The sequence below is a fragment of the Periplaneta americana genome, chromosome 11 (genome assembly GCF_040183065.1).
Source record: "Periplaneta americana isolate PAMFEO1 chromosome 11, P.americana_PAMFEO1_priV1, whole genome shotgun sequence".
Taxonomy (NCBI): Eukaryota; Metazoa; Arthropoda; class Insecta; order Blattodea; family Blattidae; genus Periplaneta; species Periplaneta americana.
In genome coordinates, this window is record NC_091127.1 from 16,079,348 (window position 1) to 16,092,326 (window position 12,979).

Below are 12,979 nucleotides of genomic sequence, written 5' to 3' on the forward strand. Positions count from 1 at the left end.
CCAGGTGTATAATTACTGCATTTCGGCATGGTCGAGCATAAAAAAGTTTAATACAACTTTGCTAGTTTTTGCTTCCTTTTCAAGATAAAAGTTGTTTTATATGAAACATTTCGTAGCATATTTTGGGATAGCCGTTGATTTAATTCTCAATATGCTTAGTCAATTTAAGACAGCAATGTATTGTGATAGTAAATGATGAAAGAATTTTACTTTTACCCTTTAAGTGTGCAGAAATTTGACCAGAATAAATGTAACTTTTCGTTCTGCAAAGGAATTCTACAATGTTACATTTTTTCGGATCAAATTTCTGCTCATTTAAATGAGAAAAGTAAAATTCTTTCAATCGTTTATTATCATAATACACTGCTCTCTTAAACAGACTGAGTATATCGGGAATTCAATCAATGGCGTTCCCAAAACACGCAAGGAAATGTTTCATATAAAACAATTTTTCCATGTTGAATCTTTCGTACACTACTTCAACACTTGAATATAAATAATACCAGGACAATGGTACACAGATTACTCAACATACTCATGAGCCAACAACACTGCAAAGAAGTAGTGAACACAATCAAATACATAGCACAAGAAAATGGTTACAACCCAAACATAATAGACAACATCATAAGGAAGACAAAACAAAAACTCAACAAACACACAAAACACAGCACAAACACAAGAACACAAGAAATACATCACACTAACATACGAAAATAAAAACACACACAAGATCGCATCCTCATTCAGAAAACAGAAATACAACATAGCATACAGAACAGAAAACACACTAAAAAGACATCTCAACACACAAACAACAACAAACAAATAAATACAACCACACAGGCGTATACAAACTCACATGCAATAGTTGCGACAGTTTCTACATTGGACAGACAGGCAGATCATTCCAAACTCGGTACAAAGAACACATTAAAGCAATAACCAGAGGACACAATACATCTACATATGCCGAACACATAACTAATGCTAACCACACATACAATAACATAAATACAGACATGGAAATCCTACACATACAACCCAAAAACCAAAAAATCAACACAGTAGAACAATATGAAATATACAGACACACTAAAACGCACCCTGATAAAATTCTCAGTACACAGATCAATTTCAGAACACACACACTATTTGACACCACATTTCAACACTTTCCAACAATCGAACGCACCCACACAACAGGCAGCGAAGTTCGAGATGAAGCCGAATCTAGTAGGCTCTGAGGATGGTGTGAAGAAGCACCGAAACAGCTGTAAGCCGCACATGCTTACACAATTAACACGAGTAAGATCGCCATTTAATCAATTATTTATAAACCATTTTTGTTTTGAAAAAGAAGCAAAAACGAGCAAAATTGTATTAAACTTTATGTTTGAAATATCGCAAAGAATAACTGCCTGAAATTAATGACATTACTAACGGTTCATTCTGTATATTAAAATATATGTAGTTACTACATAATGTGTTGAATATCCACTGTTCACGAGCGGACGAAAGTCTCAAGAGCCGCTTCATTTCTATAGCTCGACTAAAAAGAAAAACACTCATGTGACTTCAAAAGACTTTTAAGTACTTTTATATTAATTTCCGTGTCCTGGCGAGAAATGGAGCTCTTGAGACATTCGGGACCTCGAGAATGGTTTTCGTGTAAGGTTTCCATCAAAACTTCATTTTTTATTCTTTCAGAATGGTTGCCATGAAGAAAACCCATAAGTGAGGCGCTCTCCAAGCAACGGAACCTCAGGGAATGAAGTATGTGAATTGTGTTGTGTTGTTGACATTCAGGTGACTACCGTGTGTAAAGTGAAGTTTATGTAATGTGAAGGTAGAATAAAAATGAATGAGAACAACTTGTTTTCTCAATGACTATCACCTTAATGATGGATATAGTACCAGGAGATTTTCGGCTAATTACCTTGTTGGGTTTTGTCCGAAGTTTTCTGTAACTGTGAGGATAATGTCAATCTCATGGCTACTCTCGGTCATATCTGGATATCATCTCATTATCAGCAATTCCACCGGAACCCACATAACCTCACAGTTGATACAGCGTATTTAAATAGGCTCTATGGTGTATGTAATCAACCGGATGCTGTATTCCATCGTGATTTTTATTTGTACCTAACATGGCATGTAATCCCCATTTCAGTTTGGTTGATAGGCCTTTCCCCTCTACTCACACTCTCTACCGCCAGTGAAGGGGAAGATGCTACAGTCCATCTTACTAACGTTCGACTAATTGACTTTCAACATAATGGCAAATTTTATTATTGAAAATGTTTACCAGTAAACTATATTTTGAAAAACTATACTAAGCGTTTATATTTCATTTTATTGCTATTTTTATCAACTGACACATTAAAGAGCTGCTGACAGCAAAAGATAAATGTTTTCTCCACCGCTAGTTGCTACTCTACAGCGTACACAATGGAACAACCTGCACTGTGTGACTCCCCCCCCCCCCGACTTTATAATACAAACTAACATTCCTTAATTTAATTAATTATCAGTTGAAAATATTGTAAGAACAACACTAACATATACTCAAATATGAAATTGTCAAACATCTGTGTCGCTGTATTTTATATTCACTTATGTACTTTATTTAAGATTTTGTTTTCTTGTATGTATAGCTTGGGGGGTGCAGGTGTAAGAGGTAACAGCTGCCGCTCTATCACTGACGAACTCAGGACAAATAGAAGGGGAAAGAAATGCCTTCTCATCCTCTCAACTTGTATGAAATGTCGTTTAGATAGCTTATAGAAAATACCTTCAAACAAAATCCGTTAATGATGAAATAGTTTATAAACATAAAAGGGCGATAGCTAACAGAGAAATTAGAAAACGACACAGGCAATCATGGAAAGAGTTTATATCTCTTTTAGAAACTGACATTTATAAAATGAAACCCAATACATATAAAATTTTAAAATACATGAACAGAGACATAAAGGAATCCGCCAAGATAAACCCTTGCCCCAAAATAGAAACATTCCTAGACTTTTACAAAAACTTATGGAACAATCCTACTTTTGATTCAAAATTCTGGGACACAAAAAACCCAGATGAACAATGCATTACAAAAGAAGAACTGCAAGAAGCATTAAAGAAGACGAAAAATAGTAAATCACCTGGAGAAGATAACCTAAATTCAGAATTGTATAAATATGCAGGAGATCTATTTCAAGAAAGATTACTAAGATTTCTAAACAGAATATATCTGACTGCCACTTTACCGGAAGAATGGAAAAATAGTGTAATTATTCCCATATATAAAACAGGAGATAAACAGAATGTTGAAAACTATAGAGGGATTAGTATCCTCAACACATGTTATAAGATATTTAGTAGGATTTTAAATGAAAAATTAAAAAAAACATGCTGAAACTTTCCTTCTGGAGTGTCAAAATGGCTTTAGAAAAGGAAGATCATGTGTAGATCCATTATTTAGTATCAAACTATTGTTGGAAAAAAGAAGAGAATTTAATTTAGAAACCCATATAGCTTTTATTGATTTTGTGAAAGCTTTTGATAAAGTCCGAAGAGACCTTTTATTCGACATATTACAAGAAAAAAATATTCCAAATTTGCTATTCCAAAATATAATAGAAATCTACACGGACAGCAAAATAAGTGTCAAAATAAATAACTGTATATCCGAAAGAAAATTAGTTAATAATGGAGTTCGACAAGGTTGTCCACTATCACCAACTTTATTTAATATTTATATAAATGAAATTATTTTAAAATGGAACCAAATCTACACATCAGGAATCAAAATAACCAGTGCTCTAACATTAAATACCTTACTCTATGCCGATGATCAAGTCATAATTTCCAATTCAGAGGATAATTTACAAAGAGGATTGTATACATTAAATGAAATATTAAAAGATTTTGGGATGGAAATTTCAGCACAAAAATCAAAAGTAATGGCATTTTTAGGACAAGACCCAGTGAGAAGTAAGATAATACACAATAACCAATGCCTCGAACAAGTGCAAAATTTCAATTATCTGGGTTGTGAAATATCTTATCAAAATGAAAAAGATGTGAACAAGAAAATTACCAAATTTACACAAATTCTAGGAATAATAAACAATACATTAAAAGCTAAATTAGTACAAAAATCTACAAGAATAAAAATATATAATACACTAGCATTACCCACCCTTCTATACGGAAGCGAGATTTGGACATTAAAGAAAAAAGACATGAACAGAATCAAAGCAACGGAAATGAAATTTTTCAGGAGAAAAGCAGGATATACTCTTTTAGACCGAAAAAGGAATGAAGAAATTTTAGAACAATTAGAAGTAGAGTCAGTAGAAGAAAAAATCACCAGATACAAATTCAATTGGCTAGATCATGTAAGAAGAATGGAAAATTCAAGAATCCCAAAAATTATGATGCAATATAAACCTAGAGGACATCGTCGACCAGGAAGACCGTTAAGAAGACTGCTAGATGTGGCCGAAACAGGTCTACAGAGGCCTAATTCGTGAAGGATGATGATGATGACGATATTTGATATATGTTCTGTTTGCTTGTTATACGAAATATCAGGAGAAAACATTAAGATGCTGCAAAGAGAGTTTTGCGGAAACACGTTTTCACTATGCATTTTCGGTTAACTGACTTATGCCGCACCCTGAATTTTGTGTACAACTATAGCTGACGAAAGAGAAAAAATCATGGAGAGCCGTGTCAATCATGTGTGTTCAAACAGTCTGACAAGAACGCTTCTCAAATCCATATTCAATTTATTAAGCTATTTTGAAAATTTTTTCTTATGCCTTAGTGTTGCTATTAGAAGGTAAATTGTATTTATAACTTCCTTTGCAGAAGGGTGAAGTGCATCAGTTATTAATAGATTTCAAAAAGGCATATGACTCGGTTAAGAGAGAAGTTTTATATGATATTCTTATTGAATTTGGTATTCCCAAAAAACTAGTTCGATTAATTAAAATGTGTCTCAGTGAAACGTACAGCAGAGTTCGTATAGGTCAGTTTCTGTCAGATGCGTTTCCAATTCACTGTGGGCTAAAGCAAGAAGATGCATTATCACCTTTACTTTTTAACTTTGCTCTAGAGTATGCCATTAGGAAAGTTCACGATAACAGACAGGGTTTGGAATTGAACGGTTTACATCAGCTTCTTATCTATGCGGATGACATGACTATATCAGGAGAAAATTCACAAACTATTAGGGAAAACACGGAAATTTTACTTGAAGCAAGTAAAGAGATAGGTTTGGAAGTAAATCCCGAAAAGACAAAGTATATGATTATGTCTCATGACGAGAATATTGTACGAAATGGAAATATAAAAATTGGAAATTTATCTTTTGAAGAGGTGGAGAAGTTCAAATATCTTTCAGCAGCAGTAACTAATATAAATGATAGTCTACTCGGGAGGAAATTAAACAGAGAATAAATATGGGAAATGCCTGTTATTATTCGGTTGAGAAGCTTTTATCATCCAGTCTGCTATCAAAAAATCTGAAAGTTAGAATTTATAAAAGAGTTATATTACCGGTTGTTCTGTATGGTTGTGAAACTTGGACTCTCACTTTGAGAGAGGAACATAGGTTAAGGATGTTTGAGAATAAGGTGCTTAGGAAAATATTTTGGGCTAGGCGGGATGAAGTCACAGGAGAATGGAGAAAGTTACACAACACAGAACTGCACGCATTATATTCTTCACCTGGCATAATTAGGAACATTAAATCCAGACGTTTGAGATGGACAGGGCATGTAGCACGTATGGACGAATCCAGAACTGCATATAGAGTGTTAGTTGGGAGGCCAGAGGAAAAAAGACCTTTAGGGAGGTCGAGACGTAGATGGGAAGATAATATTAAAATGGATTTGAGGGAGGTGGGATATGATGATAAAGATTAATCTTGCTCAAGATAGGGACCAATGGCGGGCTTATGTGAGAACGGCAATGAACCTCCGGGTTCCTTAAAAGCCATTTGTAAGTAAATGGAAAGAGGAGCTCATTTAAATTCCTTCTGCACTGAGATATTTATTGTAGCTACAGCCCTACTTCAGTAGTTGTATTTCATATGTTCCAGAAGGGATACGAGTGCAATAAGAAATACCGTGCAGGAGAAAAAGAGCTAATTTTAGCTTCAGAATGCTCCCTGTAACCTAAAAGCAGTAAAATGTCGATTAGTCTTTTTTCGCTAGTACCTTTCTTGCTCTCATTCCCTCCTGTCACATCGCCGGTCACTGCGTAGCGATATTCGCGGAAAGTGAGCCACTCGCCTGCCTCGCCTCGCCGCATAGCTGCACGGTCCTTGAATCAACATGATCTCAATTATCACATTTGCTGAGCAACTAATGCCGGCCGGACGAGGGCAGAGCGTCACGTCGCGGGGCGTGGGCCCGCGTATCCTGCTCTGGCACCTGACGGCGCTGCTGCTATGTCGAAGTTCACAATTGTCTTTTTATTAATTCACAGTGTAGCATATTCTTTTAATGTATCTACTCTGTTCTCCCATAACTTGGAAAACTGCATGTGATCCTAGAAATCAAACAACTATAGTCGCGACGCTGTTATTCCCGGCGTGACTCCTCCTCTTTGCTTACGTCTTAGGAAGTGAAGGCTCTATAAAGTCTAGGTAGGTAGTATCGTTCGCCATTTTTGTTCTTTCGTTGCCGAGCTACCATACGAGGAATCTATTTGCCACACCGTTAAACATTATCATGTCGTAGCTCCTATGATAATAAATCAAACCCACTGTAGTTCAGTAAATAATTGAGCGGCAAATAACGTCTTCGTATGCTTTCTGCGAACGCCAACGAACAGCCAAAATGGCGGGCGATTATATTAAATATTTATCGAGCCTTAAGAAATGAATAACGTCTTCATCAGCGAATCACAAGACGCACACGTTTAAATGTAGCCGACCTGCAACGCGATTGGCTGCGGGAAATAGAGCGACGGGACTATATAATTCCTTCTTTTACACTTGGTTATATAACGTATAGAAATAGTATTGTAATGCTGCAGAATTAGGGTGAGAAATTCTGATGAGCTCATTAAAATTAGGGCCTACTTCTCGTTAACATCTCTGTGTTAATCCATTGTGAGTCAAAACCGTCGAAAAGTCGTTTAAAACTCCGTGCAAATTTTGAAGAGTTGGTGTGGCTCTGGACGCAAAGAAATCCGTAAGACATCCCTTGAGCTCATGAAACAGCTAACCACATTCTTTGTTAATGTGAAGTAGGCCGTTTTTTCTATTGTTGAGTTTCTGTTTTTATTGTCGTATATTTTTTAAAATTTTATTAGGTTATTTTACGATGCTGTATCAACATCTAGGTTATTTAGCGTCTGAATGAAATGAAGGTGATAATGCCGGTGAAATGAGTCCGGGGTCCAGCACCGAAAGTTACCCAGCATTTGCTCGTATTGGGTTGAGGGAAAACCCCGGAAAAAACCTCAACCAGGTAACTTGCCCCGACCGGGATTCGAACCCGGGCCACCTGGTTTCGCGGCCAGACGCGCTGACCGTTACTCCACAGGCGTGGACTATTGTTGTGTATTGTAGATGGTTTGTGTTCATGTAATGTTTATGATATTGATGATTGAGGAGGTGATGAATCATGGTATGTAAATTTCTAATCCGGAATTTATTTTTGTGACTGAGGGAAACCATGAAAAACTCCAGTCATATTGGTCGCCCACTGGGTTTGAACCCGGGACCTCTCGAATGCGAGTCTCAAACGTTACCATCTGAACCAGCTCGCTCGGTTTATATTACTTTTGCAACATAGTAAATAACAGATTCCTTCGCACCCTCATACGAGATTACGTTAGAAAAAAGCACAGTGTCTATTATGGTAGAACCACCGGCGTAGCTCAGTCAGCTGAGGCGCTTGCCTGTCGATCCGGAATTGCGCTCGGGCGCGGATTCGATCCCCACTTGGGCTGATCATCTGGTTGAGTTTCTTCCGGAGTTTTCCCCAACGTAAGGCGAATGTCAGGTAGTCTGTGGCGAATCCTCGGCCTCATCTCGCTATCACTAATCCCATCGACGCTAAATAACCGAGTAGTTGATTCAGCGTCGTTAAATAACCAACTAAAAAGTATGGTAGACAAATTTTCGACTGGTAAACAACAATTGTAGTTGAATGAGAGTATGGCTAGTGGTGAGCTTTGTAGCAATGAATTGTTAAGAGTTCTACTCCGGTAATAATATTTTTTTATTCGTTCTTTCATTATATAATAATATCCATGAATAATAACTCTAGTAGACACTAACTGGCTTTCTTGCGACAGTGTTAAACGAGTCTCAAATCGTAAATTATATCATACAAATACGTACTAGAATATGAACGAGTTGAAGAAAGCTATTTAAGAAAAATATGTAAATTGACGTATGAACTGCCGCTGTTTACAAGCTGTTTTAGCGACGTTCTGCACATAACGTCTTTCCAGATGGTACAAGTGTTTCACAGTGACAATAGAGTTAACAGAATACCTTTTATTAACCATTTACACAATTCTATAGATCCGAGTTTCCGTACGTAAGATAATACGAGAGTTGCAGCTTGAATATGTAATTAGTATGTACTAACTGCATCATATCGTGCGTTTAAATTCCTGGCAGCTGTTGTCTTCTGTAGCTAGCACACTTCTCAGTTTTCAAGATGCAAACGACCCGGGGCCTCTGTCCTGGAATAACTGCCGTCCTTGACAGGTGATCGGGGAACCCCAGCTTCTTACACAATGCTCGCGTATGTGACGTCAGTTCCTCGTCTCAAGACTGAATAGACACGAGCCAAGATTAGTTCACCTGGTGTTTGTAAAACAGATCGCCTTTGAGGAAGTAATGAATGCAGTCAGCACAATGTGTTCCAAATACGCTGTTCTGGTTGTTCACATAAATAATAATATATATTTTTTTATTTAACACCTGCCACATTTACAATCTGTTTACAAGAGACAATAAGTAAATATTATAAAAGAATATGACATGAGTGGAGATGTTATCCCATGACAACACTCCAAAAGAAAAATAACAACGTTTCAAATAGCTGTATTAAAAATGAATGGAAGGTCAAGAGCATTGGTCCTTTTAAGTCTTCTTATTATTTGACTATTATCCAGCAAATTTACTGCATGATGATTGGGATGCTGATTTAATCGGTGCAGGTATTTTTTTTTACTGAAGTTAGAGATTTCTTCTTTCGCAATTGAAATGTTGAGGTCACGATGAATTACATCATTACGGACATACCATGGTGCAGTGACAATGGAACGTAAAGTTTTAGACTGATACCTCTGCAGTATTTCAATGTTTGAGTTGCTAGCAGTTCCCCACAGTTGGATGCCGTATGTCCAGATTGGTTTTAGTATGACTTTATAAACAAGAAGTTTATTTTCTAATGACAGTTTTGATTTAGGTCCCAATAACCAATAGATTTTTGATGTTTTAAAATTTAATACTTTACGTTTAGTTTCAATAAATAATAATATGACTCGAATTTTTAGGTGCTAAAATCGAGAAAATATTTATTTTGTATATGCTAAAAATGGGAAAAATATGTGACAAAAAAGGAAAAATATTTAATTATGTTTCAATTATTTATGTAAACCATATGCAGTATTCACCCGCTGTCTCGTCAACTGCTGATAAATTACAATACACAATGAGATTCATCCTCAAGCTGTCCATCACAAATGACTGACAATTATCGCGGAACACTGCCTTGTACTGGGAACAAGAGCGCCTGGCCATTGAGAAACAACATTCACTCCCTAGAGACATGTTTATGATTGGAAACGAAAGCAGAGGCAGCTGATGTTTGTGAAATTATAATAAAATTTCTTCCTGAATCAGCGTTAAGATAACTTACAAGGCACTCTTAAATTATACATCAGTGTTTATGTGTGTTAGTTACAATTTTTTAGTGGTGACAGCTCTTATCGCTTGTGGTGAGAGTGCAGACTGCACTTCGACAGGTCCACACATAGGCAATTCAGAGAAACAGTGCCAGCTGTCACATCGAAACAACTGCACTGAACATTCGGGTGACGATTAATCTGAAATGGGGTTTTTGTCGAAAATTATTTGATGAAAACTTAATTTTTATGTATATTATTACGATGTGCCGAAGTACATATGATATTTCCGTGCAGAAATTCTGCGTCATCTTATGAATCCGGTGTGGTTTAGTGGATAGAGCGTCAGCACGTAGAGCTGAAAACCCGGGTTCAAATCCTGGTGCCGGAGAGAATTTTTCTCCGTTCCACTCATCGTTCATCTTAATTTTTATGCGTTTTATGTGAATATTTAAAAATATGTATTTTCATAAAAAAATTGAGAATATATGTTATGTGATATAAAATTTAAAGGATGCACTGGAAGGAATGGTGAACGGGAGAGGAGTTCGGGGCAGAAGAAGACATCAGATGATAGACGACGTTGATATATATGGATCATATGAGAAGACAAAGAAGAAGGTAGAAACTAGGAAAGATTGGAGAGAGCTGGGTTTGCAGTGAAAGACCTGCCCTTGGACAGAACACTATGAATGAGTGAATTCCGAAAATTAGTCCCAGCTCACAACAAATTTTTCACTATATTTCATCAAAGTGTATCGTGTGTGTCTATTATTACTTTAATATCTTGAAAATCGCGATTTCAAATCAAACGAGTGTCTATAACTGCTCTCGATGCCGAGATATTACAGAGAAAGGCCGCGCGGTGTGACTAATTTTATACGCAAGTCTGACGCCCTCACGCCCGTAGCGAGAGGAGGTGACGTGATTGAGCTTGGTTACACAAATTAAATTGGTTCATGGTCTAATATTGCTAATACCAATAGCATTCGGCTGTTGCTCATAATTTTATTACAGCATGCATTTGAAATTCTGGCAGTTTTGTTTCACCACGGATCCCCAGGGAAAGACATATTCCACGTAATTAAGACGTTCTTGCTTCTATTTCAATTTTTGATCGTGAGAAGACTGAGGATATGGGCTGCTGATATGTTGTTACGTCAATTACAACTTTGGTAGCAGACGAGATTGAAGTAGCCTACTGGTACATTTTAGACACTATTTATCATGTTTGTTACAACATAGTTTACGATCTTTCATTGTAATATTTAATGCACATATGAGCACAAGATTATAATGACATCCGACTGCAAATATATGCCTTCCGTTCTCTAATAACTTCAGACGACCTCACAGGTAGAAGTTAAAAGAGTTCAAGGCCGACAATTTGACTGCCAGCAAAATAATAATAATAATAATAATAATAATAATAATAATAATAATAATAATGATTTATTTAACCTGGCAGAGTTAAGGCCATACGGCCTTCTCTAACACTCAACCAGGAGTAAAGACTGCGTTACAAAAACACTACAAATTTACAAATTACACTACAATTTTACACACAAAATTGAATAAGATAATAATAATAATAAAAAATAAACAACAAATAAGAAGAAATCGGACATAATATATAACATACAGAAAGAAAGAAAAAAGCATAATAATATGTGAACAGCAGGTCAAAATAAATGAGGCATACAAAAAAAAGACAATTATTCATAATAATAATAATAATAATAATAATAATAATAATAAAATAAGAATAGTAATAATTATGATGATGATAATAATAATAATAATAATAATAATAATAATAATAATAATAATAATAATAGTAATATTAGTAATAAAATAGTGCAGTACAAAGTATACAGTGAATACAATATTTCTAAGTACACACAATAAGGAAAATTAAGATTATATATAGCTCAACTTATCACTCCCGAGTCTTATTAATTTCTTTGGATAGCATTGAAATAATTCATTATATTCATAACTGAAGTGTGCAGAGGAGCATCAGGAATAAGCTATAGTCGCGTTCGTAGCAAAATTGTCAGCACGTAATTTCATTTGCGACACATAACAGTAACCTTTTCCAGTTTCTCCACTTTGAAGCTTTGTCTTTTGTCCGTCTATGAAATGTTATGATACTGAGGAAGAATGCTCTGCACAAATAGAAGTTAGGAGGGCATGACCAAACTTGCTTATATTATTAATTTCAATTTCATCGGAGAGATCTTTATATTCCTCAACAGTGACTTGATTCACACTCTTCAGAACTGAAAACGCAGGATTTTTCTTGAATACATTATCGCGTAATAAACATAATCAACAGTATCGGTATGTCACAATTTGGTAAGTTGTGAAACAGCTCATCTTAAAAAAAAACATTTGATTGTCTGTAACAACAATTATGCAGATAACACAGATGTGATAGAATGTGCAGTGTGTAGTTTAAAAGTAGTCTTAAATTACGAAAGTCGACAAGTAAAAAATTATAAGAAAATAAGTATTTTAGTCACTGAAACTGTGAAGTAGGCGTTAATGACGCAAATAGATATTTTAAGGTACTATAAATCTGTCAGATTCCAAGACTTTTCATTAAAGTTGGGCACATTTTAATAGTATTAATGCTTAAGAAACAAAATAGGTATTTGTCCTAAAATTCCATTATGTTCCAATCCGATTCAGAAACGTCACTCTGAACCTTTCCCTATAAACATTGTATTAGCCTATTTATTAGAGTTTCCTTTTAGGGTCGAATTTCTTTTAGTTGTCACTCTTTCTTCCGTCTGTATTCCGAAACATAAATCCTCTAAACATAATCACAGGATATTTCAATCTTTTTTTAACTCTACAGTATATCCCAAAATTTCCACATGAACTGTGGGATATAAGAAAAAATGTTAATATCGCCATATGAAATATAACAATGGGTTTAATAACAATTATTCGAAGACATTGTAGTGTAAAATGCACATCGTCGTTGTTCTAGCAATAACTCCTACGTGACATATTTATCGATTTTCAGATTTTTGCTCTATTAAATAACTTAAATAGTGATACAGTAAATAATAAAATCTCCTGTATGTAATTA

The 12,979-nt window shown here is 35.5% G+C and overlaps 1 protein-coding gene across 4 annotated transcripts in view; it reads left to right on the forward strand.

The window, feature by feature from the left end:
• Positions 1-12,979, forward strand: part of zyd (sodium/potassium/calcium exchanger zydeco) — a 163,564-nt gene that overhangs the window by 75,997 nt on the left and 74,588 nt on the right. For 3 of the 4 annotated variants that reach the window (XM_069839093.1, XM_069839095.1, XM_069839096.1), the window contains exon 2: positions 1,711-1,776. The exons of the other annotated variant lie outside the window; for it this stretch is intronic. The gene's annotated coding sequence lies outside the window, so the exon portion shown is untranslated. The remainder of the gene's footprint in view (positions 1-1,710; positions 1,777-12,979) is intronic. 4 annotated transcript variants of the gene reach the window in all.